General features: G+C 40.9%; 14 non-coding genes across 14 annotated transcripts; 2 read left to right on the top strand and 12 right to left on the bottom strand.

The window, feature by feature from the left end:
• Positions 1-5,973: 5,973 nt before the first annotated feature.
• trnav-cac (transfer RNA valine (anticodon CAC)) lies at positions 5,974-6,046 on the bottom strand. The gene has a single exon. It is a non-coding gene; the product is annotated as a tRNA-Val (tRNA).
• A 235-nt stretch (positions 6,047-6,281) lies between these two features.
• trnah-gug (transfer RNA histidin (anticodon GUG)) lies at positions 6,282-6,353 on the bottom strand. The gene has a single exon. It is a non-coding gene; the product is annotated as a tRNA-His (tRNA).
• Positions 6,354-6,478: 125 nt separating this feature from the next.
• Positions 6,479-6,551, top strand: trnam-cau (transfer RNA methionine (anticodon CAU)). Its single transcript has one exon. It is a non-coding gene; the product is annotated as a tRNA-Met (tRNA).
• Positions 6,552-6,772: 221 nt separating this feature from the next.
• Positions 6,773-6,844, bottom strand: trnae-uuc (transfer RNA glutamic acid (anticodon UUC)). The gene has a single exon. It is a non-coding gene; the product is annotated as a tRNA-Glu (tRNA).
• Positions 6,845-7,066: 222 nt separating this feature from the next.
• trnav-aac (transfer RNA valine (anticodon AAC)) lies at positions 7,067-7,139 on the bottom strand. Its single transcript has one exon. It is a non-coding gene; the product is annotated as a tRNA-Val (tRNA).
• A 100-nt stretch (positions 7,140-7,239) lies between these two features.
• Positions 7,240-7,312, bottom strand: trnav-aac (transfer RNA valine (anticodon AAC)). Its single transcript has one exon. It is a non-coding gene; the product is annotated as a tRNA-Val (tRNA).
• Positions 7,313-7,714: 402 nt separating this feature from the next.
• On the bottom strand, positions 7,715-7,787 carry trnav-cac (transfer RNA valine (anticodon CAC)). The gene has a single exon. It is a non-coding gene; the product is annotated as a tRNA-Val (tRNA).
• A 7,821-nt stretch (positions 7,788-15,608) lies between these two features.
• trnav-cac (transfer RNA valine (anticodon CAC)) lies at positions 15,609-15,681 on the bottom strand. The gene has a single exon. It is a non-coding gene; the product is annotated as a tRNA-Val (tRNA).
• A 235-nt stretch (positions 15,682-15,916) lies between these two features.
• trnah-gug (transfer RNA histidin (anticodon GUG)) lies at positions 15,917-15,988 on the bottom strand. Its single transcript has one exon. It is a non-coding gene; the product is annotated as a tRNA-His (tRNA).
• A 125-nt stretch (positions 15,989-16,113) lies between these two features.
• trnam-cau (transfer RNA methionine (anticodon CAU)) lies at positions 16,114-16,186 on the top strand. The gene has a single exon. It is a non-coding gene; the product is annotated as a tRNA-Met (tRNA).
• A 221-nt stretch (positions 16,187-16,407) lies between these two features.
• Positions 16,408-16,479, bottom strand: trnae-uuc (transfer RNA glutamic acid (anticodon UUC)). Its single transcript has one exon. It is a non-coding gene; the product is annotated as a tRNA-Glu (tRNA).
• A 222-nt stretch (positions 16,480-16,701) lies between these two features.
• Positions 16,702-16,774, bottom strand: trnav-aac (transfer RNA valine (anticodon AAC)). The gene has a single exon. It is a non-coding gene; the product is annotated as a tRNA-Val (tRNA).
• A 100-nt stretch (positions 16,775-16,874) lies between these two features.
• trnav-aac (transfer RNA valine (anticodon AAC)) lies at positions 16,875-16,947 on the bottom strand. Its single transcript has one exon. It is a non-coding gene; the product is annotated as a tRNA-Val (tRNA).
• A 402-nt stretch (positions 16,948-17,349) lies between these two features.
• trnav-cac (transfer RNA valine (anticodon CAC)) lies at positions 17,350-17,422 on the bottom strand. Its single transcript has one exon. It is a non-coding gene; the product is annotated as a tRNA-Val (tRNA).
• Positions 17,423-19,163: the final 1,741 nt, after the last annotated feature.

The raw sequence follows: 19,163 nt of genomic DNA, 5'->3' as shown, positions 1-19,163 counted from the left end.
TAGAAAATCATTGTTTTCTACATCATTTCTACGCTTGAATTAGTGTGAAGGAAAAAAGCACAAGGAGCATAAAAAAGCATAAGCAAAAATGCACATGTGTTCCTTGTAGACATATTACATGTTCATGGTAGTGGGGTAATGTTTGAAGGAACAGGGCTAGCAACTTGTATGTTTTCTTCTATTCACTATGTATGCCCACTGGAGAACTTGTGGTATGGACGTCAATGTGTTTGTCCTTCACAAAAGTTACAGCTGTTGCTGTTCCTGCCTTCTCTATGTCAGGTTGCAGCAGTTTATAACCAATGCTGCAGACAACTATGTCAGTATGGAACATCATACTGAATAGAGGAGAAGAATATATCTCTCAACATAGCAACCAACCTTGAGATCGCATCTGTCTAAAGAAGTACATCAGCTTGTCACCATCAGAACAGTCCATTTCAATATTTGGATCACAATCATAAAGCTTCTCTTCAAATATACCATCACTTATAATTATGTATGCTCAGAACAGGGCATAGAACAGCATGCACAGCAATTCTGACTATATGTGACCCATTTTATGCTAGCGCGTGTGTGTAGTAGGAGGGTGCAAAAGTAGCTCCCAGGGTACAGGGCTGGGGGGGTGGGGGGGTGTTGCTGTGGTGGGTGCCATGATGGAACTATAGGTAAAACAAGGTTCAGTTGGTGGATTTTGTCAAAATGTCAATGCTCTAGTAGCCACCACTGTCCAAAATGTTGCCGTGAAATAGTTTTAGGCCTCCCCCATGTCATTAGTATTTTTTAGTTATCAGAGGCCAAACAAAAGCAAAATGTTCAGAAGAAACATGGCTAAATAGCTTATTTTCATGTATTTCACTTTATCTAAACATATTTTAACATTTATTTGCAAAATATGGATGTTCCATTTATGTTTTATACATTTGAAACAATTGGGGTCAAATTGACCCCAAGGAACACGGATGTAACCAAAATGTGTACAGCACTTAGGAAAAACATTTTTGTTGAAATTTAACTTTTTTCACATTCATCCCATCTATTTAGGAAAAGTCATCAAAGATGAGGCAGAAGAAATATGTACTTCATGTATTTTTCAGGTGTTAAACATTGAAAGGGGTCAAATAGACCCCAAGGATAACAGGAGGGTTAAGATGTGCTTACAATCTCCACTTCATCAACCTCAATGGAGATTGGTTGCAGAGTGGGCCTAGACCTCCATAAGTCCATCTTCATCTGCTTGGTGTTAGTGTTGAGTTGTAGGTGCATTACACCTCATGATATGTGTGATATGTGATACTTATGTTAAGTCCGATGTGCACAAAGTGAACAGGAGAGGAGGGAGCACAGTTCCCTAGGCTGCTTTAGTACCACATACTACAGTGTCCAAGAGGCAATCTTTCAGTTTGACAAACTGTGGCCACTCTGTTAGGTAGTCCCTGATCAAGTGCACAAGGAGGGCATCCAAACCCAGGAGCGTCTCTCCCAATGGAGGGTTGGATGTTGTAGAAAGCGCTGGAAAAGTAAAGGAACATGACTATATGTCCTGTGTAATAGGTATGTGATAGCATCATCCACTCCAACCTTCTCCTGGTATGAAAACTGTACTAGATCCAGTGCATGACTTACTGCAGTCTGAGTGTATGCATTGTCTTCATGCTGTGTGAAGGGAGGGCCTCTCGGTTGAAGTCGTTTATCTCTTTTGGATGTGGCTTTTTGGGGACCAGGATAAGGCATAATGTGTTCAGAGTTGGTGCCTTACTAAGATGTACACTCGGGTTGAATAAATATTCCAGCTGCTCAGCCACTTCAGCACCACAGGTCTTTAGCAGTCTTGGTGATGTCCTATCCAGTTAATGGGCTTTAACCAGGTCTGCTGTGATTATAGAGAGGAGGGAGGGAGGAGGTGCTGGGTGGTGGTAGTGTGATAAATAAAGACTGCTCCTGGAAGAAGCAATGCTTTATGTTTACATACAAATGGTGTGTGTATTACCAAAGCCTGACAGCAGGAAGCAAATGCCTTTTATTTCATGAGCCTACTGTAATAAACAGGGAGGGGAATAGCAAACATATTCAGTGAATTCAAAAGTTCACAGATCCACGCACAGCTTCTTCATTAGGTTCACTCAGGCATTACCTGACATCACTCAGGTGTGGCTTAATACCATCATGTAGGAGCGGGAAAGGATCTGCACACTGCTTGCAAAAGACTTAATTTATTTGGAGCAATGTTTCGATCATAGATCTAAAGAAGTTTTTTGATTTGGCACCTGCTGATGCTTTTCTGATGGATGTGCGCGCTTTCCACTACACTCTTACCACCATGTCACATGTTAGTGAATTGAATTCAGTGAATTATTTGTTTCATAGCTTTTATTTTAAATTGATTAACCCACTTTCTGCCATTAAATGTTAGTGCACCATATCTGTAGCCCACTGGTGACATTTCACTTAACTTATCCATGTCATCTGATGACTATATAGCTGGATTGACCAAGTAAAGAACTATGATGTCTCACACTTCTCTTCATCCGGTAGCAGATTTTATTTTTACAATATCATTTTGGCAAATCATTTTTGGCAAATTGGCGGAAAGGTAAGGCTAGGGTCTGTTTGTTAAACTAAGGGAAATAACAGTGTGTCAAATACACTAGACTTCAATCCAGCAACCACATCATATTCTACAGCTAAGCAAATGGTTTGGCTGGACCTGGAAGAAAGGGCCAACCAAAGTGCAAGTCAGAAGAGTAATGACGTTATCAATCCTGGTCCATTTGCTAAATATAGGCTTAATACAATTAATTGGGAACAAGGCATCGGAGGTAGACCACACTGGGCATTCCTTTAATGTGCCATGGTCAAGACCCCTCAACTCAAATCCTCTCAGGGGTACCAAGGTTCTGTGCTAGGCCCCCCTGTCTTTGCCATCTTTATCTCATCTCACTGGGCAATGTTGTCCACTCACCCTGCTCCCTGCTATGTTGATGATAAACACCTGTCTGTCCAGCGAGATAACTCCATAGTTTCTGCGTGTACACTACAAACGTTTCAGAACATCTCTTTCACCTCTAGATGTCTAATCTAGATGTCTAACCTTTGTATCATTTCAAGCTATGCATTCAATGTCTACAACTTGAATTACAATAAATAGCTGGGAAAATTAGGGTGTTATAATGCTCTAATGCATTGTCTTGGTTCCGCCTTTTTGTAATGTCTATGTGTCTATCTGCCTGTCTCTTAGACCTGGCCACATGGATGAAGCAACACCACCATCATTTGCCATTATATCAAGCAAGACATGAGGTCAACCACTGTTACCTCAGAAAACGCTACATAAACCTGGGTGTTATTATTTATGACTGCCAATCTTTTCTGAAAACACTGCTTAAATTACTGATGCTCTTTTGCACTGTTCAATAAACAGAACATCAGACTGTACCTGACCCAATATGCCACTCAGGTTCTGTTCCTTGAGTGCAATTCTCTCCTGGAAGGAACTGTTTAATTTGATCTGAGGCTGCCCTAAAACGTAATGTTGCTTCGCAACACTGTAACACCAATAGTCTGGCCTTGGCCTCTGACAAGGTAATCCCAATGGGCTGACAAGTTACCAGCTGATACAAGAGTTTGGTCATCCCCCTCAACTTTTAAGAAGATGAAAACACACATATCACACATACCATACACATATCTTCTAGGAGTATTTATCTTCATGCTCAACTCTTATAACCCTATATACAGTATAAGCCTGCATTCTGTATTTTCCACACACACTGAATGTAGCCATTGGATAAAAGAGTCAGGGAAATGTAATGAACTTAAACTCCCTATACTGGCCAGATCTAGACAGGGTGAGATGACTTAGTCATTATGCAAAATGCTGGAACCAGCTTCCTGTCCAAATTAGAACTGCCCCGATAGTATCTTATTTTAAAAAGAAATGTGAAAAGGTTTATTCTCATCTGCATTAAGTGATACAGTACAGTACACAATGCATTCTTCTCTTTTCTCTTTCTCTAATCGTTAGGACATTGAATGGCGATTTTGTATCATGATGTACTTTGATTGATTGATCGATTTTATTGATTTAGGTTTATCAATGCCATTACAATACCTGTATACATCAGTGGTATGTTGGTGCAGTGTATCTCTGGTACGCTATATTATTGTAAGGAAGTTTTAAGAACAAATATCCTTATACCATATAGTTCCCTCACTGTGTTGTATTGGTTAATAATATTATACTTAAATATATACTAGGCTTCAGAGCACCACTACGGTTAATTAATGAACCAGCCTTTGAACTTTTATATCTATGGAATGGACTGGTTCATTTTCTTTCTTTTTTGGACACATTATGTATTGAACGATGTACCATCATCAATGTTGAGAATATATATACATATTTGGTAATGTTAGATTTAGCACAATCTCATCTTTTCCAGCTTTACAATAGCCTACAGATGAAATATATATATATATATATATATAAATATATATATATATATATATATATATATATATATATATATATATATATATATTTTTTTGCTTTTTTTTTTTTCATTTATCCTTTATTTAGCCAGGATTGTCCCATTGAGACTACAGTCTCTTCTGCCAGGGAGTCCTGGTCAAAATGGCAGCAAACATATAGTTGCAGACACAGACAAACACAAAGACAAAAAGGAAAATAAATGTACAAAAAACACATTAAAAAGAATAAGTTTACATAAAACGTATTTTGAGATTAAAAGTAGCCTATGTGCTGCATAGTCAGAAACAATGACACTCCTCTGTGTATATATATATATATATATTTATATATATATATAGCTGGCTCTTTCATGGGAGAAGAACTGGAGAGTTTCACTTCGTGGAAGATAAAGATCTCTGAACAAATTGAATAACATCCACTCTATTTCCCCTTCCTCTATCATATCTACCTGAAAGGAGTGATGCAATATTCTGATGAGCTAGTTGCAAGGTATTGGAAGTACTGGTATTGGAGTCACTGCATTTCCAGCTTAACAACACCTACAGATGTGCAAGAAATGATATATATGCTGTTTATGTATATACACGTATATACACTAGTGATAAATATATTTAATTTTTCACCCTAATCTGATTCTTCATTCAAGCATAATCTGTAGCACCACACACTAATAATACGTTTATTTGAAGTAATATAGCCTACTGTGATACAATTGTGAGCATTTCTGTCACCACTTAAGTGCATTGAAATAGGTCCTGTAACTCCCTTTCGATTTTTTTCATTCTGGGCACCTCATACATTGAACGATATGCCATCTTTAATATTCAGACAATATATACATATGAGATATTGCTGGATTCAGAACAATCTCACCTTTCCAACAAGATATCATATGTGTGCATATGACATTCCCTGACAAAGCAATTACAATGTAAATGATGACATTCTGTATAAATATCACTTTTTTTCATTTTCCGCCTATTTTAGTTGTGTGATTAAATGCTTATATCTCCTTCATACATCAAGATGGTCCAATACAAACACTTCTATCTGGTGCAGGTAGCCCCTGGGCACAAGCATACCAATTCTTAAAGCTCTCAGAGCTTCTGGTAATTTTCTGCATGTTTTTTTGTATATCTACTCCCATACGGAGAAGTCACATTTTGGGTGCTTTTTTTGTTTGGAGGTGCATATGGAAATGTGTGAAATTTTTAGGCTTAGCATTAAAATCACTTTGGCCAAGAATCATTTTCATGTATGGGACACCTTAGAGATGAGGAAAAACATTATTGGGTTTTGTTCTACCTCCGGTTGGGGTGTCTCAAAATTTTGAGGCCATTGTCACTAGCCTAAAAGACCAATGAGCATCTGCACCGCAGGTTGCCTTTGAAGCCAACATGCATTCAGCTGCTCACCAGAGCCTGGAACGTGATAACCACTACACTGTGAGAATCAGCGGGTAGAGATGGAAACAGTAGCCTTGTTTCCACCCAGTTTCGAACTGGGGACCTTTCGCGTGTGAGGCGAACGTGATAACCACTACACTATGGAAACCTCTGTTTGATGCACCGGTCCCGATTGGCTTTTACAAGGATCGAATGTGCAATGGGGGCCCACACACTACAGCCCACTTAGCGCAAAGGACTGTGAGAATCAGCGGGTAGAGATGGAAGCAGAGGCCTTGTTTTCACCCAGTTTACAAACTGGGGATCTTTCGCGTGCGATGCCAATGTGATAACCACTGCACTATGGAAACCTCTGCATGGTGCTCGCATCATCCGAAAAAGAATGCCGTGACCCGGATTCGAACCGGGGTTGCTGCGGCCACAACGCAGAGTACTAACCACTATACGATCACGGCCACCCACAGGTCCCTGGCTGCGCAAGCTCAAGTCTTTTCTCACAGTACCTCGGAACGCCACGCAACGCAACAAGTCCCTAGGCTCTCGCCCTTGTCGACCTCCTCATCCGAAGAGCAGGTTGAGCGCCTCGTTAGCGCAGTAGGCAGCGCGTCAGTCTCATAATCTGAAGGTCGTGAGTTCGATCCTCACACGGGGCACGCAGCTTTTCCGAGTACCCACCGGTCGGAGCACTTTGTAACGGGTTGTGTGAAAGAAGTGGCATTTGGAGGCGCATTGTGAAAAAGACTGCCGCCTTGACTTGCAAGTGGATTAGGCTATCTCGAGGCTGATTTTGCTCTAGAGGCGACGGATGACGAGAAGGAGCAAGCCAACGCTTACTTGTATCTCTCTGGGCAAAGGTGCAGGTGGCCAAAGTCTATTCCCATACCGGGAGTCGAACCCGGGCCGCCTGGGTGAAAACCAGGAATCCTAACCGCTAGACCATATGGGACAACTAGGGGCCAGAAGGAGGCGTCGCAAGCTGAAAGAAAGAGCTTTTCTCGACAACCAAGGGCATGACAAAGCTTGAAATGCAGCCTTGTGGGTTAAAAAGTCTGGCTCCCTCTGACCGTCTTCAGCGCACGAGTGCAGAGACCAATGAGCACCTGCATCGCAGGTTTGCCCTTGAAACCAACGTGCATTCAGCTGCTCACCAGAGCCTGGAAAAGCCCTTTGTTTCCACCCAGTTTCGAACTGGGGACCTTTCGCGTGTTAGGCGAACGTGATAACCACTACACTATGGAAACAGCCGAGAAGGCAAGGCGTCTGTGCGCGCGTGACCCGCTGCGATTTTCACATCCATGCGGAGGATAGACAAGCGGCTCCTCCACGTATATAAGAGGTCATTGTTTCCACCCAGTTTCGAACTGGGGACCTTTCGCGTGTTAGGCGAACGTGATGACCACTACACTATGGAAACAGCCAGTTCAAGCATGGGCTGCTCGGCTCACGATAATGTGCTTTCCTCCACCATGCAAAGGAGCCCCCTGTGGTGGCCATAGAAGGCGGTTAGTTCCTGCATGCTTTCCGAGTCATGACACAAGCCAACGAGTACCTTCACAAGTTCACCCTCACATATGCCAAAAGTGCACACCAGCCAACCGGAGGAAACAACAGATTATTGTTTCCTCCCAGTTTGGAACTTGGGACCTTTGACGCTTGAGGCGAACGTGATAACCACTGCACACTGGAAACCTCTGTTTGGTGCACCGGTCCCGATTGGCTTTCACAAGGATTGGACGTGCAAGGGGGCCCACATACTACAACCCACTGAGCGCAAAGGACTGTGAGAATCAGCGGGTAGAGATGGAAACAGGAGGCTTGTTTCCACCCAGTTTCGAACTGGGGACCTTTCGCGTGTGAGGCGAACGTGATAACCACTACACTATGGAAACCTCTGCTCGGTGCGCTGGTCCCGATTGGCTTTCACAAGGATTGAACGTGCAAGGGGGCACACGTGCAACAGCCCACTTGCCGTCTTCAGCGTACGACTGCAAATAGGCTAGTGACAATGGGCCCAAAAAGGCCTTCGTTTTCGAGATACCCCAACCGGAGGTAGAACAAAACCCAATAATGTTTTTCCTCATCTCTAAGGTGTCCCATACATGAAAATGATTCTTGGCCAAAGTGATTTTAATGCTAAGCCTAAAAATTTCACACATTTCCATATGCACCTCCAAACAAAAAAAGCACCCAAAAGGTGACTTCTCCGTATGGGAGTAGATATAGGCTACAAAAAACATGCAGAAAATTACCAGAAGCTCTGAGAGCTTTGAGAATAGGTATGCTTGTGCCCAGGGGCTACCTGGACCAGATATAAGTGTTTGTATTGGACCATCTTGATGTATGAAGGAGATATAAGCATTTAATCACACACCTAAAATAGGCGGAAAATGAAAAAAAGTGATATTTATACAGAATGTCATCATTTACATTGTAATTGCTTTGTCAGGGAATGTCATATGCACACATATGATATCTTGTTGGAAAGGTGAGATTGTTCTGAATCCAGCAATACCTCATATGTATATATTTTCTGAATATTAAAGATGGCATATCGTTCAATGTATGAGGTGCCAAGAATGAAAAAAATCGAAAAGGAGTTACAGGACCTATTTCAATACACTTTATTGGTGACAGGAATGCTCCAAACTGTATTACAGTAGCCTATTACTTCAAATTAACTTATTATTAGTGTGTGGTGCTATAGATTATGCTTGAATGAAGAATCAGATTAGGGTGAAAATATATTTATCACTAGTGTGTGTATATAAATAATTTCTTGCACATTGTTAAGATGGAAAATGCAGTGACTCCACCTACTTCCAATGCCTTGCAACTAGCTCATCAGAATATTGCATCACTCCTTTCAGGTAGATATGATAGAGGAAGGGGAAATAGGGTGGATGTTATTCAGTTTGTTCAGAGATCTTTTATCTTCCACGAAGTGGAGCTCTCCAGTTCTTCTTCCATGAAAGAGCCAGCTTTCCTTATCAGTCTTTCAAGACACCCAATACCCCCTCATAGAAAATGACACATACTGGCTTCAACAGTCTCATAGAACATATTAAGGAGTTTATAGCAGACAAGTATAGCCAATACTGTACTTTTTTGTAAACTGCATCTTTGGCTGACCAGTCCAGTTTGCTGTCTTGGTATACCCTGAAATACTTAACCCTCCTGTTACCCTCAAATTTTGGAACATCCGTGATCCTTGGGGTCAATTTGACCCCAACCACTTAAATGTCTACAAAATCAGTAGAAAATAAAACTTTGGCACATGTTTATGTCTCAGATATGTATTATTGCTCTGTTGGTGACATAAAAAGTCCTTTAATTATATCCTAGCACCCCCACACATAGCCCACACACCAAAAAAACTTAATCCATGACTAGGCGAAAATTAGAAAAAATAGCAATAAAATGACATTAATTGGTCTAAAAACATATGGACACATATTATTGAAATTTTAGTGGCTCCATTTACTCCCTAAATATGATTTTTTTTTTACTCATAACATTTGAAAAGAAAAAACAAATTTGATTATCAAGGATATTCTCTATCTATTACCATATGGGCTAAGTTGACCCTAAAATAAATATTCCCAAATTTTTCCCAAACATTCAGAGGGTTTTTAAGTCCAACATTCATTTTCCTTGAATGTTTGAATGCGTATTTATAACACAAGTATAATAGTTAGGTAAGAACATGGATACATTGCCAACCAAGAGTTTCGGGAACATCATAGAAAATCATTGTTTTCTACATCATTTCTACGCTTGATTTAGTGTGAAGGAAAAAAGCACAAGGAGCATAAAAAAGCATAAGCAAAAATGTGCATGTGTTCCTTGTAGACATATTACATGTTCATGGTAGTGGGGTAATGTTTGAAGGAACAGGGCTAGCAACTTGTATGTTTTCTTCTATTCACTATGTATGCCCACTGGAGAACTTGTGGTATGGACGTCAATGTGTTTGTCCTTCACAAAAGTTACAGCTGTTGCTGTTCCTGCCTTGTCTATGTCAGGTTGCAGCAGTTTATAACCAATGCTGCAGACAACTATGTCAGTTTGGAACATCATACTGAATAGAGGAGAAGAATTAGCACCAATATATCTCTCAACATAGCAACCAGCCTTGAGATCGCATCTGTCTAAAGAAGTACATCAGCTTGTCACCATCAGAACAGTCCATTTCAATATTTGGATCACAATCATAAAGCTTCTCTTCAAATATAACATCACTTATAATTATGTATGCTGGGCACAGAACAGCATGCACAGCAATTCTGACTATATGTGACCCATTTTATGCTAGCGCGTGTGTGTAGTAGGAGGGTGCAAAAGTAGCTCCCAGGGTACAGGGCTGGGTGGGGTTGCTGTGGTGGGTGCCATGATGGTACTATAGGTACAACAAGGTTCAGTTGGTGGATTTTGTCAAAATGTCAATGCTGTAGTAGCCACCACTGTCCAAAATGTTGCCGTGAAATAGTTTTAGGCCTCCCCCATGTAATTAGTATTTTTTAGTTATCAGAGGCCAAACAAAAGCAAAATGTTCAGAAGAAACATGGCTAAATAGCTTATTTTCATGTATTTCACATTATCTAAACATATTTTAACATTTATTTGCAAAATATGGATGTTCCATTTATGTTTTATACATTTGAAACAATTGGGGTCAAATTGACCCCAAGGAACACGGATGTAACCAAAATGTGTACAGCACTTAGGAAAAACATTTTTGTTGAAATTTAACTTTTTTCACATTCATCCCATCTATTTAGGAAAAGTCATCAAAGATGAGGCAGAAGAAATATGTACTTCATGTATTTTTCAGGTGTTAAACATTGAAAGGGGTCAAATAGACCCCAAGGATAACAGGAGGGTTAAGATGTGCTTACAATCTCCACTTCATCAACCTCAATGGAGATTGGTTGCAGAGTGGGCCTAGACCTCCATAAGTCCATCTTCATCTGCTTGGTGTTAGTGTTGAGTTGTAGGTGCATTACACCTCATGATATGTGTGATATGTGATACTTATGTTAAGTCCGATGTGCACAAAGTGAACAGGAGAGGAGGGAGCACAGTTCCCTAGGCTGCTTTAGTACCACATACTACAGTGTCCAAGAGGCAATCTTTCAGTTTGACAAACTGTGGCCACTCTGTTAGGTAGTCCCTGATCAAGTGCACAAGGAGGGCATCCAAACCCAGGAGCGTCTCTCCCAATGGAGGGTTGGATGTTGTAGAAAGCGCTGGAAAAGTAAAGGAACATGACTATATGTCCTGTGTAATAGGTATGTGATAGCATCATCCACTCCAACCTTCTCCTGGTATGAAAACTGTACTAGATCCAGTGCATGACTTACTGCAGTCTGAGTGTATGCATTGTCTTCATGCTGTGTGAAGGGAGGGCCTCTCGGTTGAAGTCGTTTATCTCTTTTGGATGTGGCTTTTTGGGGACCAGGATAAGGCATAATGTGTTCAGAGTTGGTGCCTTACTAAGATGTACACTCGGGTTGAATAAATATTCCAGCTGCTCAGCCACTTCAGCACCACAGGTCTTTAGCAGTCTTGGTGATGTCCTATCCAGTTAATGGGCTTTAACCAGGTCTGCTGTGATTATAGAGAGGAGGGAGGGAGGAGGTGCTGGGTGGTGGTAGTGTGATAAATAAAGACTGCTCCTGGAAGAAGCAATGCTTTATGTTTACATACAAATGGTATGTGTATTACCAAAGCCTGACAGCAGGAAGCAAATGCCTTTTATTTCATGAGCCTACTGTAATAAACAGGGAGGGGAATAGCAAACATATTCAGTGAATTCAAAAGTTCACAGATCCACGCACAGCTTCTTCATTAGGTTCACTCAGGCATTACCTGACATCACTCAGGTGTGGCTTAATACCATCATGTAGGAGCGGGAAAGGATCTGCACACTGCTTGCAAAAGACTTAATTTATTTGGAGCAATGTTTCGATCATAGATCTAAAGAAGTTTTTTGATTTGGCACCTGCTGATGCTTTTCTGATGGATGTGCGCGCTTTCCACTACACTCTTACCACCATGTCACATGTTAGTGAATTGAATTCAGTGAATTATTTGTTTCATAGCTTTTATTTTAAATTGATTAACCCACTTTCTGCCATTAAATGTTAGTGCACCATATCTGTAGCCCACTGGTGACATTTCACTTAACTTATCCATGTCATCTGATGACTATATAGCTGGATTGACCAAGTAAAGAACTATGATGTCTCACACTTCTCTTCATCCGGTAGCAGATTTTATTTTTACAATATCATTTTGGCAAATCATTTTTGGCAAATTGGCGGAAAGGTAAGGCTAGGGTCTGTTTGTTAAACTAAGGGAAATAACAGTGTGTCAAATACACTAGACTTCAATCCAGCAACCACATCATATTCTACAGCTAAGCAAATGGTTTGGCTGGACCTGGAAGAAAGGGCCAACCAAAGTGCAAGTCAGAAGAGTAATGACGTTATCAATCCTGGTCCATTTGCTAAATATAGGCTTAATACAATTAATTGGGAACAAGGCATCAGAGGTAGACCACACTGGGCATTCCTTTAATGTGCCATGGTCAAGACCCCTCAACTCAAATCCTCTCAGGGGTACCAAGGTTCTGTGCTAGGCCCCCCTGTCTTTGCCATCTTTATCTCATCTCACTGGGCAATGTTGTCCACTCACCCTGCTCCCTGCTATGTTGATGATAAACACCTGTCTGTCCAGCGAGATAACTCCATAGTTTCTGCGTGTACACTACAAACGTTTCAGAACATCTCTTTCACCTCTAGATGTCTAATCTAGATGTCTAACCTTTGTATCATTTCAAGCTATGCATTCAATGTCTACAACTTGAATTACAATAAATAGCTGGGAAAATTAGGGTGTTATAATGCTCTAATGCATTGTCTTGGTTCCGCCTTTTTGTAATGTCTATGTGTCTATCTGCCTGTCTCTTAGACCTGGCCACATGGATGAAGCAACACCACCATCATTTGCCATTATATCAAGCAAGACATGAGGTCAACCACTGTTACCTCAGAAAACGCTACATAAACCTGGGTGTTATTATTTATGACTGCCAATCTTTTCTGAAAACACTGCTTAAATTACTGATGCTCTTTTGCACTGTTCAATAAACAGAACATCAGACTGTACCTGACCCAATATGCCACTCAGGTTCTGTTCCTTGAGTGCAATTCTCTCCTGGAAGGAACTGTTTAATTTGATCTGAGGCTGCCCTAAAACGTAATGTTGCTTCGCAACACTGTAACACCAATAGTCTGGCCTTGGCCTCTGACAAGGTAATCCCAATGGGCTGACAAGTTACCAGCTGATACAAGAGTTTGGTCATCCCCCTCAACTTTTAAGAAGATGAAAACACACATATCACACATACCATACACATATCTTCTAGGAGTATTTATCTTCATGCTCAACTCTTATAACCCTATATACAGTATAAGCCTGCATTCTGTATTTTCCACACACACTGAATGTAGCCATTGGATAAAAGAGTCAGGGAAATGTAATGAACTTAAACTCCCTATACTGGCCAGATCTAGACAGGGTGAGATGACTTAGTCATTATGCAAAATGCTGGAACCAGCTTCCTGTCCAAATTAGAACTGCCCCGATAGTATCTTATTTTAAAAAGAAATGTGAAAAGGTTTATTCTCATCTGCATTAAGTGATACAGTACAGTACACAATGCATTCTTCTCTTTTCTCTTTCTCTAATCGTTAGGACATTGAATGGCGATTTTGTATCATGATGTACTTTGATTGATTGATCGATTTTATTGATTTAGGTTTATCAATGCCATTACAATACCTGTATACATCAGTGGTATGTTGGTGCAGTGTATCTCTGGTACGCTATATTATTGTAAGGAAGTTTTAAGAACAAATATCCTTATACCATATAGTTCCCTCACTGTGTTGTATTGGTTAATAATATTATACTTAAATATATACTAGGCTTCAGAGCACCACTACGGTTAATTAATGAACCAGCCTTTGAACTTTTATATCTATGGAATGGACTGGTTCATTTTCTTTCTTTTTTGGACACATTATGTATTGAACGATGTACCATCATCAATGTTGAGAATATATATACATATTTGGTAATGTTAGATTTAGCACAATCTCATCTTTTCCAGCTTTACAATAGCCTACAGATGAAATATATATATATATATATATATAAATATATATATATATATATATATATATATATATATATATATATATATATATTTTTTTTTTTTTTTTCATTTATCCTTTATTTAGCCAGGATTGTCCCATTGAGACTACAGTCTCTTCTGCCAGGGAGTCCTGGTCAAAATGGCAGCAAACATATAGTTGCAGACACAGACAAACACAAAGACAAAAAGGAAAATAAATGTACAAAAAACACATTAAAAAGAATAAGTTTACATAAAACGTATTTTGAGATTAAAAGTAGCCTATGTGCTGCATAGTCAGAAACAATGACACTCCTCTGTGTATATATATATATATATATATATATATATATATATATATATATAGCTGGCTCTTTCATGGGAGAAGAACTGGAGAGTTTCACTTCGTGGAAGATAAAGATCTCTGAACAAATTGAATAACATCCACTCTATTTCCCCTTCCTCTATCATATCTACCTGAAAGGAGTGATGCAATATTCTGATGAGCTAGTTGCAAGGTATTGGAAGTACTGGTATTGGAGTCACTGCATTTCCAGCTTAACAACACCTACAGATGTGCAAGAAATGATATATATGCTGTTTATGTATATACACGTATATACACTAGTGATAAATATATTTAATTTTTCACCCTAATCTGATTCTTCATTCAAGCATAATCTGTAGCACCACACACTAATAATACGTTTATTTGAAGTAATATAGCCTACTGTGATACAATTGTGAGCATTTCTGTCACCACTTAAGTGCATTGAAATAGGTCCTGTAACTCCCTTTCGATTTTTTTCATTCTGGGCACCTCATACATTGAACGATATGCCATCTTTAATATTCAGACAATATATACATATGAGATATTGCTGGATTCAGAACAATCTCACCTTTCCAACAAGATATCATATGTGTGCATATGACATTCCCTGACAAAGCAATTACAATGTAAATGATGACATTCTGTATAAATATCACTTTTTTTCATTTTCCGCCTATTTTAGTTGTGTGATTAAATGCTTATATCTCCTTCATACATCAAGATGGTCCAATACAAACACTTCTATCTGGTGCAGGTAGCCCCTGGGCACAAGCATACCAATTCTTAAAGCTCTCAGAGCTTCTGGTAATTTTCTGCATGTTTTTTTGTATATCTACTCCCATACGGAGAAGTCACATTTTGGGTGCTTTTTTTGTTTGGAGGTGCATATGGAAATGTGTGAAATTTTTAGGCTTAGCATTAAAATCACTTTGGCCAAGAATCATTTTCATGTATGGGACACCTTAGAGATGAGGAAAAACATTATTGGGTTTTGTTCTACCTCAGGTTGGGGTGTCTCAAAATTTTGAGGCCATTGTCACTAGCCTAAAAGACCAATGAGCATCTGCACCGCAGGTTGCCTTTGAAGCCAACATGCATTCAGCTGCTCACCAGAGCCTGGAACGTGATAACCACTACACTGTGAGAATCAGCGGGTAGAGATGGAAACAGTAGCCTTGTTTCCACCCAGTTTCGAACTGGGGACCTTTCGCGTGTGAGGCGAACGTGATAACCACTACACTATGGAAACCTCTGTTTGATGCACCGGTCCCGATTGGCTTTTACAAGGATCGAATGTGCAATGGGGGCCCACACACTACAGCCCACTTAGCGCAAAGGACTGTGAGAATCAGCGGGTAGAGATGGAAGCAGAGGCCTTGTTTTCACCCAGTTTACAAACTGGGGATCTTTCGCGTGCGATGCCAATGTGATAACCACTGCACTATGGAAACCTCTGCATGGTGCTCGCATCATCCGAAAAAGAATGCCGTGACCCGGATTCGAACCGGGGTTGCTGCGGCCACAACGCAGAGTACTAACCACTATACGATCACGGCCACCCACAGGTCCCTGGCTGCGCAAGCTCAAGTCTTTTCTCACAGTACCTCGGAACGCCACGCAACGCAACAAGTCCCTAGGCTCTCGCCCTTGTCGACCTCCTCATCCGAAGAGCAGGTTGAGCGCCTCGTTAGCGCAGTAGGCAGCGCGTCAGTCTCATAATCTGAAGGTCGTGAGTTCGATCCTCACACGGGGCACGCAGCTTTTCCGAGTACCCACCGGTCGGAGCACTTTGTAACGGGTTGTGTGAAAGAAGTGGCATTTGGAGGCGCATTGTGAAAAAGACTGCCGCCTTGACTTGCAAGTGGATTAGGCTATCTCGAGGCTGATTTTGCTCTAGAGGCGACGGATGACGAGAAGGAGCAAGCCAACGCTTACTTGTATCTCTCTGGGCAAAGGTGCAGGTGGCCAAAGTCTATTCCCATACCGGGAGTCGAACCCGGGCCGCCTGGGTGAAAACCAGGAATCCTAACCGCTAGACCATATGGGACAACTAGGGGCCAGAAGGAGGCGTCGCAAGCTGAAAGAAAGAGCTTTTCTCGACAACCAAGGGCATGACAAAGCTTGAAATGCAGCCTTGTGGGTTAAAAAGTCTGGCTCCCTCTGACCGTCTTCAGCGCACGAGTGCAGAGACCAATGAGCACCTGCATCGCAGGTTTGCCCTTGAAACCAACGTGCATTCAGCTGCTCACCAGAGCCTGGAAAAGCCCTTTGTTTCCACCCAGTTTCGAACTGGGGACCTTTCGCGTGTTAGGCGAACGTGATAACCACTACACTATGGAAACAGCCGAGAAGGCAAGGCGTCTGTGCGCGCGTGACCCGCTGCGATTTTCACATCCATGCGGAGGATAGACAAGCGGCTCCTCCACGTATATAAGAGGTCATTGTTTCCACCCAGTTTCGAACTGGGGACCTTTCGCGTGTTAGGCGAACGTGATGACCACTACACTATGGAAACAGCCAGTTCAAGCATGGGCTGCTCGGCTCACGATAATGTGCTTTCCTCCACCATGCAAAGGAGCCCCCTGTGGTGGCCATAGAAGGCGGTTAGTTCCTGCATGCTTTCCGAGTCATGACACAAGCCAACGAGTACCTTCACAAGTTCACCCTCACATATGCCAAAAGTGCACACCAGCCAACCGGAGGAAACAACAGATTATTGTTTCCTCCCAGTTTGGAACTTGGGACCTTTGACGCTTGAGGCGAACGTGATAACCACTGCACACTGGAAACCTCTGTTTGGTGCACCGGTCCCGATTGGCTTTCACAAGGATTGGACGTGCAAGGGGGCCCACATACTACAACCCACTGAGCGCAAAGGACTGTGAGAATCAGCGGGTAGAGATGGAAACAGGAGGCTTGTTTCCACCCAGTTTCGAACTGGGGACCTTTCGCGTGTGAGGCGAACGTGATAACCACTACACTATGGAAACCTCTGCTCGGTGCGCTGGTCCCGATTGGCTTTCACAAGGATTGAACGTGCAAGGGGGCACACGTGCAACAGCCCACTTGCCGTCTTCAGCGTACGACTGCAAATAGGCTAGTGACAATGGGCCCAAAAAGGCCTTCGTTTTCGAGATACCCCAACCGGAGGTAGAACAAAACCCAATAATGTTTTTTCCTCATCTCTAAGGTGTCCCATACATGAAAATGATTCTTGGCCAAAGTGATTTTAATGCTAAGCCTAAAAATTTCACACATTTCCATATGCACCTCCAAACAAAAAAAGCACCCAAAATGTGACTTCTCCGTATGGGAGTAGATATACAAAAAAACATGCAGAAAATTACCAGAAGCTCTGAGAGCTTTGAGAATTGGTATGCTTGTGCCCAGGGGCTACCTGGACCAGATATAAGTGTTTGTATTGGACCATCTTGATGTATGAAGGAGATATAAGCATTTAATCACACACCTAAAATAGGCGGAAAATGAAAAAAAGTGATATTTATACAGAATGTCATCATTTACATTGTAATTGCTTTGTCAGGGAATGTCATATGCACACATATGATATCTTGTTGGAAAGGTGAGATTGTTCTGAATCCAGCAATACCTCATATGTATATATTTTCTGAATATTAAAGATGGCATATCGTTCAATGTATGAGGTGCCAAGAATGAAAAAAATCGAAAAGGAGTTACAGGACCTATTTCAATACACTTTATTGGTGACAGGAATGCTCCAAACTGTATTACAGTAGCCTATTACTTCAAATTAACTTATTATTAGTGTGTGGTGCTATAGATTATGCTTGAATGAAGAATCAGATTAGGGTGAAAATATATTTATCACTAGTGTGTGTATATAAATAATTTCTTGCACATTGTTAAGATGGAAAATGCAGTGACTCCACCTACTTCCAATGCCTTGCAACTAGCTCATCAGAATATTGCATCACTCCTTTCAGGTAGATATGATAGAGGAAGGGGAAATAGGGTGGATGTTATTCAGTTTGTTCAGAGATCTTTTATCTTCCACGAAGTGGAGCTCTCCAGTTCTTCTTCCATGAAAGAGCCAGCTTTCCTTATCAGTCTTTCAAGACACCCAATACCCCCTCATAGAAAATGACACATACTGGCTTCAACAGTCTCATAGAACATATTAAGGAGTTTATAGCAGACAAGTATAGCCAATACTGTACTTTTTTGTAAACTGCATCTTTGGCTGACCAGTCCAGTTTGCTGTCTTGGTATACCCTGAAATACTTAACCCTCCTGTTACCCTCAAATTTTGGAACATCCGTGATCCTTGGGGTCAATTTGACCCCAACCACTTAAATGTCTACAAAATCAGTAGAAAATAAAACTTTGGCACATGTTTATGTCTCAGATATGTATTATTGCTCTGTTGGTGACATAAAAAGTCCTTTAATTATATCCTAGCACCCCCACACATAGCCCACACACCAAAAAAACTTAATCCATGACTAGGCGAAAATTAGAAAAAATAGCAATAAAATGTCATTAATTGGTCTAAAAATATATGGACACATATTATTGAAATTTTAGTGGCTCCATTTACTCCCTAAATATGATTTTTTTTTTACTCATAACATTTGAAAAGAAAAAACAAATTTGATTATCAAGGATATTCTCTATCTATTACCATATGGGCTAAGTTGACCCTAAAAGAAATATTCCCAAATTTTTCCCAAACATTCAGAGGGTTTTAAG

This window comes from Engraulis encrasicolus, unplaced genomic scaffold (genome assembly GCF_034702125.1).
Source record: "Engraulis encrasicolus isolate BLACKSEA-1 unplaced genomic scaffold, IST_EnEncr_1.0 scaffold_344_np1212, whole genome shotgun sequence".
NCBI lineage: Eukaryota > Metazoa > Chordata > Actinopteri > Clupeiformes > Engraulidae > Engraulis > Engraulis encrasicolus.
Note: the sequence above shows the minus strand (reverse complement) of the source record. Positions and strands in the feature narration are given on the sequence as shown.